The following is a 9,317-nucleotide window of genomic DNA, read 5'->3' as shown; positions in this document are numbered from 1 at the left end:
TCCCTAATATGCACCACTGCTGTAATCACACTGACAATAAGACATCCATGCAAATGAACAGATGTTAATGAATGATGCTGAGGGTGTGATGTACACCACAGCAGAAGGTGAGAGCAGCCAAAGGGAACAGGACATTTTGTGGGGAACCTTGGAATGAGCAAACCAAGGAGAACTAGCTGTGACTGATTCTGAGGACACAGCTCTGAGGAAGTCCAGAATCCATTTCCTAGCATGCACTTGCCTTTAGGATCCTAAGGGAGGTTCCTAGATAGTTCCTTACAGAAAACATGCTTGTTGAGGACACAGTTTCATGATCTTGTTCACTGCTATGGCCCTATGCTTATAAGAGTACATATTTAATAAGTGTTTAATAATTATTTATGAATGAATAAAAGAACTGCTAACCTCACAGTCCTTTCTGAAACCCAATGCAGGCTCCTCAATCCTATCTGTCTGGTTCTGGGAAGGAAGCCCTGGTGTGTCCTGCTCTGTAAGATCTTGCTCTTCACTTCCATCCTTCATTTCCAGACGTACAAGCCCTTCTAACCTCTAACTGGACTGTCACAATGGCCTTCCCAACGGACAGTCTACCCCAGCCCCTTCCTGGTAGACTGTCCCACGCACTGACCACTCCCCCCCCCCAGCCACATCCCTCTTCTCTGTTCCCTGTCTCGCTCAGGGTATTGCTAAAGCTGCCTTCCTCTTGCCTTTCTTCTTGCTCCTTCCCCCAATCCCTCCATCTCTCAATTCCTGCTGCTTCCACGAAGCTTTCAAGACCACGCTATCCCTCTGTGAGTTTCCTCTACATGGTTAACCATCAATATTCCAACAGCGCAGTACATCACATACCTTCGTGATCAGCTCCACACCATTTCAAAACTATTTTAATCTATACTCGTACTTCTCTTCATAATCGAATGAATCTTTTGCCTTTTACTAAAGATTCATGTGGAGAGGGACAAGCATGACTGTTGCTTCCATTTTTTGAGGGCTTGTGGGAATAAGCAAGCCTGATATTCCTGTGTATAAAAATAGACCTAGCGAGGGACTTTCCTGCTGGCCCAGTTTGTAAGGCTCGGTGCTCCCAATGCAGGAGGCCGGGGTTCAATCCCTGGTCAGGCAACTAGATCCCACGTGCATGCCGCAACTTGGAGTTCACATGCCACAACCAAGGAGCCCTCCTGCCGCAACTAAGGAGCCCGCGTGCCACAACTAAGACCCAGTGCAACCAAATAAATAAATATTAAAACAAATGAACAAATGAAATTATTTTACATACTACCTTTGTGTTTTGGTTTAGGTTCCTCCAAAAGCATTAGACAAGTACTTCAGTGAAAGAGTTTGTTTGGGAGGTGAATCACAGGAAACAGGAGTGAGGGAGAGAAGAATGGAAGGCTAAGAAGGAGGAAAAGCCAACAAAGGGTGTGCACTTCAGATGATTACAGATATGGCAGACTGGGGCTCAGCCTCTCTGGGGAGCTTCTGAGGAGCTATGCAGAATTTATTTGAGAATTAGGAGGCTGGGCATTTGTCCTCTGGCTTACATCCCCTATTGGCTGAGGGTTGTCCACAGGGGCATTATGGTAATCAGCCTCTAAAATAGCCCCAGTGACCCTTACCTCTGATAAACAGTATTCATGTTCTTGTGTGGTCCTATCCCAAATTGAACAGGTATAACCAACATGATATTGCAAAGTGACAGTGTGTAATTTCTGAGGCTTGGTCACAAAAGGCAACGTGGCTTCTCCCTGCTCTCTTGGATTGCCCCTCTGGAGGGAGCTAGCCACCATGCTGTGAGGACACTCAATCAGCCCTGTGGAGATTCCACGTGGGGAGGAACGGAGGCCTCTTGCCAAGAGCTGGCACCAACTTATCAGCCATGAGACTAAGCCATCTTGGAAGCAGATCCTCCAATCTCAGTTGGGGTTAACTTCTCTCCAACCTCCAAATCTCTGGGCTATGCTTGCTCATGGGCTGAGAGAGCTCCCATGACTTTGGAGAAAGCACTGAGACAGAAAAGCCAAGAGAAGCAAGACAGACCCTTGAGACGGGATGCTGTTAGTACACAAGAGCCGTCCACCACAGCTTTAGCTGAAATCAGAGGTAGTCTGACGGAATGTGGCAGGAGTACCGAAAGCACCTGCTACGCTCGGAAATTTCCTAAAAGATGGTTCCTGTGTATTTTTCTTTCCCCTCCACAGGGTTTGCCAAATGGTTACATACATGTAGGTTGTGAGCAAGGCTTCAAAGCCCAGCTCATGAGATCTCTTGTAACACAACAGCAAAAACTGCTCCATCCTCTAACTCCTGTCGTTCACTTCTTGTACCTATATTTAGCGCTTAGTTCACTGCTTCCATTTTCTGATATGTATTTTTCAGGATTCTTTTGGTTGCAAGTAAGAAAATCCTAACCCTAGTATACAGTATAAGCAAAAAAGATTTTATTGGCAGGGAACAGGAATCTCATACAGAATCCAAGGGAAGAGAAGCTGCTGACTCTCATGGAACAGAACCAAAGATTGAAGACCTGCAGGACATTCAGGAAGTTCTGCCTCTCCTCATCTCTTGGTTCTGTTGCTGTTCCCCAGCCTCTTTGCTCTCCTGTCTTACTGTACACTGGCTTTCTCTGGTCCTAGCTGACCTGACAGAAAATGGCCACTCTCAACCACTGCGTTTACATGCTGACCTTTTTCATTCTCAAAATTCCCGGGGAAGGGGCTGAGTGACCTCACCTGGCTCGGGGGCCGACTCTAAACCAATAAACAGAGGGTCAGGAAGCTAGAGGTCAGGTAGCTCCCAATGCCAACCTGGGGGTGGATCTGGGAGGAGAACTCCTAAAGAACCCCCAAATGGGGACAGCACCAACATCATAATGTTTTAATGATTAAATAAGGCAATATGAATGAACTTCCTTTTGTACTCTTAAATGTTATACAAAGGTACAACTCTATTGTTATCTGAGAACCAGTGTAGTATAGAGAGGAAACACATACACACACACACACACAACTTTGAATGGAACACCTGGTCTTGAATCCCATCTTGTTCTGCCACCTAATAGCTGTGCGATCAATCTCTTTGTAAAATTTCTCTGAGCCTCAGTTTCTTCATCCATAAACACCTGGATGTACAGTGATAACACCTACTTGTACAAAGGATTCATGAGATTTAAATGACCAGGGGGTAACACTTTGTAAGGTACAAGCTAAAATAAATGTTTGTGGCTGAGGTAAGAGAAAGCATTTATATACGTGATCTTCCACTATCTACCATGTCCCTGCCCCTCACAGGGATACAAATACACACACACTTCAAATTCTTTATACCCACTACAGCCCTGACCACATTTAAGCTCCAGGAGGTAGTAGCTATAGAGGATTGCTGACTTAATTGTGCAGGAGGGAGGGGGGAAGAGGTGGTGGGAAGGAGGGAGGGAAGGAACAAGGCAGACAGATAGGCATGCCGCCAGCCTGAGGCTGGGATAGGTGGCCAAGTCTATATGGAAGCCCAGTGAGGGACTGGCTGGAAGTCAAAAAGGATATAATTAACTTAAGAATTGCAATAAACTTGTAGCCACACTTAATAGGTTTCAAATATTTTCTCAATTTACCCTGGCTTCGTTCTTCTCGGTTTGGTCTTGGGCTTCTTAGGGAGGAAGGGAAGAGGTAAAGCCAAGGAAAGTCTTAAAGGGGCAGCACCACCAAGCTTGTAAAAGGGAAGAACGGGTCTAGGCTTTCAGCAAAAACTCAGTGGCCTGTGTGACATCAGATATCTGCACAGTCAGTCCTTGGGGAATACAGAGGAAGGGAGTTGAGCTGCAGCAACAGGAAGAAACACATCTGACCTGACTGTGAAGCTGCCTTCCTGACCACCCCCACTTCCTATCCTTCCTTCCCGCCCCCCGCCCCCCACCCCCTTCCCACCATCCCTAGGAGGCTGAAGGTGGTCCAGGGGCTGCAGTCAGTGTTCGAGATGACATTTCAGCTTTCTTTTTCTGCTCTTTCCTAACTAGGCAGAAAGAGGATGTTGGTATTTCTAGAGCAAATTTAAAGGCATCTGGAAATGAATGTACATAGAAGAGAGACAATATCTGCTAACTGAGGTTTAAGTTCAGAAATAGAATGACTGAGTGTCACAGGAGAAATCGGAAGACCTTCCTCCTCAGTTCACCACGTGGCCTCGGGTTAATTGTTTCATGTCAAAACCTAAACTGGATGAGACTCGGTTCTCTCTCTAAAATCCTGAGCACAGAACCTCCCCGGCTACTTCTGTATAAGGTGGCCCAACCAAAACCCCCAGGCATGCTTGACCCTGTGGCCATCTGTTGCCATTAAAAGAATGTGTCCTTTTATTGTCACACAGATGTTAGCTGCCTGTCCCTCTGCTGTCACCTGTATCCAATCCTGCTGCCCCTCACTTCTGGCCCTGGAGGATCTCTCTTGGCTTTCCCCAACCCCACTGGACCCTCAGTTCTTTCTATTCACCTAAATTTCCTACCAACTTTCCTCTCAGGAATGAGGCAAATTTCTTTTGATGCCTTGAGCATAACAGTTTCAAAGATGCCCCCTCTATTTTTTTACATGCATGCCCCTGGGGTCTTACCCCCCATCTCAAGCAATTTCTCTGAGTATTTCTTTCAAATAAATAATATGCTCTTCCCAAAAGACATCTGAGTAAAGAAGTAGGTCTCCACATCATTGGATTGCCATAATTTGGAATTAAAGGTAATGTTGTCTTATTTTGCTTGCTCTCAACTTATATTTAATTTCAGAAATTAAAATGAAATCTTAGTTAATGGTTTTTTTTTCCCCTGAGGCCTCATTTTTAAGACATTTTAGCCAAGAGACACCCTGAAGTGAGCACATGAATACAGGCTCCTAGATGCCTGGAGAGTCAGACCATGGGGTCCCTGCACATTGTCTCCCTCCTCAGCTCACTCTCCGGGATGATCTGTGCCCTGGGCAGTCCAGTCTGTTAGCACCTTGGCTCCTTGGAAGGCCAGTGAGACCCCCTCCCCCAGCATGGTGTTTCCTTCTGAGAAGGGAACAGTGCACTGGGCTGTGGGCACACCCTGACTATGGGCCCCTCAATGTGCCCCCAGAGCCCCGGGACCTTGCTCGAAAGGACGGACCTGTGTGGGCGCTCCTTCAGTTCCTCCGAAGGTCCAGGCTTCCCTGTCTCCCCATGCTTAGGCCCATCCTCCACCATCAGGGAGCCCAACAGGCCTGAGGTAGGGACAGATCTGCTATCAGGGCCTCTTCAGGGGCCCAGGGTCTCATAGCCTCAGTGACTCAAAGCTATGGCCCCTGCTGCCCCAGTTCAGTTATTACCACCCCAGCACCAAATCCAGAAACATAACTGTCTGATGAGAGTCCCTGAGAGCCAAGGTGTGCATTCACACATACCTGATCACACACACACACACATACACACATACACACACACAGAGCCCACTAGAGTACAGCTGTGAAAGTAAATAAACTAAGAAAACCTAAAACTGCACTGGGGCCACTGCCTGACTTCCTCTGTAAGGTCGGGCTCTCCACTCCCCAGAAATCATGGGGTTAAGAAAAGGAGGCTCATAGGCCAGCTGATCCCATAGATGAGACAAACTAGCAAGCAGGCAGACAAAAGGCTCCCTTAATCAGCAATAGCCTGGTTAAGGTTCACTTCCCTGACTTTACCTCACCTGCCCTCATGCCAGATTTGCCCAAATCCACACTTGTGCTCCCACTAGGCCCCTGCGTGGGCTGCCCTCTCCTCTACTTCCTCCCCAAATCCACACCAACATTCAGAACTGGTTTCAGTCCTTTCCTTCAGGGAGCTTTCCTCACAGCAAGGCCGAACTTTTCTGACACTGACAAATACTGTCCCCTCCTTCCTCCTCTGACCGCTTCATGTTGGATGAGCCTCATCCCCCCAGTTAGGTTGAAAGCTGGTCCAGAGCAAAGACTGTATCCTTTTCCCTTGCATTTCTCAGCACGCAGCCGGGAGTTCATGCTCATAAACTAACACTCAAGTTCCCTATTAAATGGGACAAGGATGCTAGATGAGAGGTGGCTCAGCTGCTTCTAGAAAGACACTAGTGCTTCAAAGCTCAAGGAAGGCAGGAGGAGGGAGGGAGGGAGGGAGGGAAGGCATGCATTAAAAGCTTATGGAATACACAAAAGAGCTGAGCATCAGAACAAAGACTCATTTAAAAGGGCAAAGGAAACACTAGATGGCTGTTAATGGTGAACTGAATATGATAAATTATTACTTAAATCACTTGGTTTCACTCCTTGTTGTTATGCACAGTTAATTGGAGGGAACAAAATGCTGGGCCTCCCTGAATGGGGAGGGGAGGTGGGAGCAGTCTCAGGCTTGTAGCTTCCCCAGGACCACAGAGCCATCATGCAGAGATGACAAGTACTGGGCCAACCTCCCTCCCCAGCCTCCCGTGGTGGCTGGGTCCCATTACCCACGCTCTGGTGCTCCTTTAGCTGGAGCTGTTGGCAGCCAGGTAGCCTAAGAGAGACAGAATCAGAAGGCTGGGCTGAATGGTAGGTTCTGAACACCAACCCTGCCCCTGCTGGGCCCCACTCAGACGTCTCGCACCCTGAATAAAGCCAGGTGGCCTCAATAGCAGATTAACTGCTATTTAAAAACTTGGATTTTGACGCTTTTTTTTCTTCTTATGTTTCTATTCTATTCATTATATTCCTGAGTTCCTACTAAATTATAAACCACTTAGACACAGAAATGAGTAAGACACAGCTTCTACCTTCACTCAGTTGGGAGTGCAGATACAAGCATATTGAACTCATTGTGGGCTGCATAGAAAAAAAATCTTTCTAACACTTAAGACAAAGAATGTGTTAGAGTCTGGGAATAAATTAATAATTCCATGGTGAAAGGGAGAAGAGGCAGGCAAAGTGAGCCTGATAACACCATCATCAAAAAGAGAAATTTAGAAACATATAGATCTGTTATAGACCAGGATTTCACAAGTAATGCTTGTATGACAATTATTAGCAAGGCCTAGAGAGTTATAGTTACAGGATAATGGCAGACAACATTCAAATGTGGAAATCCACATGTCTACAGGACAATTTAACAAATGTTAGCAAAAGATATTCTTATGATACAGACATAGAAAAACAGAGTTATAAGATATAGCACAATAAGTTTGAAGACCATGTTCCTTTTCCTAATTTAAATTTATATTTAATTTTATTTTTAAACACTATTCTCAACCTTCAGTTTTATCACAAGAAAAAATTAATTGCTATACTCCTCTCCATGAAAGTTTTGTATAAATAAATGTAATCTCAAGAGAAAAAAATGTTTTCACAAGCCTGTTAATTAGAGGCTCACAGGTTCTACTTGAAGTCAGGAGTCAGAACTGAAGCCATATATATATATATATATATATATATATATATATTTATTTATTTATTTATTTATTTATTTATTTATACACACACACACACACACATATATACACATATCGCAAAATCAAAACAGTAACAAAGAAAGGAATATAGATAATGGTTTTTATATAAAGAAAATGTGAAGCTTAAAGAGGACCCTGGACTGACATGGAGAGCTAAATACCCTAAATAATTTTACAATTGAAACAATTAAAATACTGGATAAAATATTAAAAGATGAAAAATTAAAATATTTAAAAAGCTCTGAGGACTCTAGAGATAAAGAGAAAACAGAAACCCTTGGATGAAAGAGAGTATTGGAACTATCTTTTACCTAAAGGACCTCTGCCATGCCCTCAAGACCTTATGCTGCTGTTTAGATGGCTACACAGAGTATGGACCAGGAGAGAAAGTCTGGGGGCCCCTAAAGTGGAATATGTAAGAGGAGTCCACTGTGTAAAACTGGAGCATCTAAGGGCTACACCCACAAAGTAAGGTGAACAAGAAATAGCACTGCCTCTAGAAGGAGGATAGCAGAAACAAATACAAATCTTTCTGGAGAAATTCCACTCTGATTCAGGCTTCAAGCAATTCCCACAAGTAAGGTTTTAACAAAAATTAGCAGTTCACAATCAAAATCACAAAACATAGAAAGAAATAAGTCACCGTCAGTGACAGCCAGTCAAAGCAATGGAAAACACAAAGATTTTAGGTACTAGAATTATCAGACAGAAAATTTAAGAACTAACAGAAAAAATGTGAGGAAAAAAGAAACTATAAAGAATGATCTTGGCAAATTTTAAAATGAAACAAATAGAATGTCCACAAATTAAAATATTTAGCAACTGCAAGTAGAAATGCAGTATGCAAGTTATACAGCAGAGTAGACACACAGGCAGAGAAAATTTTAAAACTGGAAGATAAATCTAAAGAAATTAAACCAAAGTGTAGCAAAAGAACACAAAATGAGGCAAAACAAGTATGCGGGGTTAAGAGACATGGAGGATAGATTAAGAAAGCCTATTGTAAGTCCAATTAAATGGGCATTTAGGTTATTTCCATATCTTGGTTATTGTAAATAAAAATGTACCATCTTTTAAGCATACAGTTCAATACTGTTAAGTGTTCACATTGTTGTGAGACCAATCTCCAGAACTCTTTTCATCGTGCAAAACTGAAATTCTGCACCCATTAACTCGCTATTCTACCCTTCCCCCAGCCCCTGGCAACCACCATTCCACTTTCTCTCTCTGAATTCACTACTCATAGGTATCTCATATAAATGGAATCATAAAGTATTTGTCTTTTTGTGACTGGCTTATTTCACTTTGCATAGTGTCCAACAATCTCCATTCTTTACTTCTTTTCTTTTATATATATATATATATATATATATATATATACACACACACACACACACACACACACAATGGAATATTTCTCAGCCATAAAAAAAGAATGAGATCCTGCCATTTGCGACAACATGAATGGACCTTGAAGGTATGATGCTAAGTGAAATAAGTCAGATGGAGAAAGACAAATACCATATGATTTCATTCACATGTGGAATCTAAAAAAAAAACCCTAAAAAACAAAAACAAAACAAAACAAACAAACAAACAAAATAAAACAAAACCAAACTCATAGATATGGAGAACAGATTAGTGGTTACCTGAGAGGAAGGGGTATAATAAGTGAAAGGGGTCAATTGTATGGTGATGGATGGTAACTAGACTTGTGATCAGCACCCACACTCCTTCCATGAGAGTTGACTCCACATCATGTTTGCAATTCTTGACAGTTCTGCTTACCACCTGTAAGACTATTACTATTTTTATTTAAATCAAGTCAATTTTTAATCTTAAATATATTTTTATAAAAAATCTATAAGTCACTATGACACAC

At 43.2% G+C, this 9,317-nt stretch overlaps 1 non-coding gene across 1 annotated transcript; it reads left to right on the top strand.

Moving 5' to 3' along the window:
- The first annotated feature begins 891 nt into the window (after positions 1-891).
- LOC133095839 (U5 spliceosomal RNA) lies at positions 892-1,011 on the top strand. Its single transcript, XR_009701696.1, has one exon. It is a non-coding gene; the product is annotated as a U5 spliceosomal RNA (small nuclear RNA).
- The last annotated feature ends 8,306 nt before the right edge of the window (positions 1,012-9,317 follow it).

This window comes from Eubalaena glacialis, chromosome 7 (assembly GCF_028564815.1).
Source record: "Eubalaena glacialis isolate mEubGla1 chromosome 7, mEubGla1.1.hap2.+ XY, whole genome shotgun sequence".
Classification (NCBI taxonomy): Eukaryota; Metazoa; Chordata; class Mammalia; order Artiodactyla; family Balaenidae; genus Eubalaena; species Eubalaena glacialis.
Note: the sequence above shows the minus strand (reverse complement) of the source record. Positions and strands in the feature narration are given on the sequence as shown.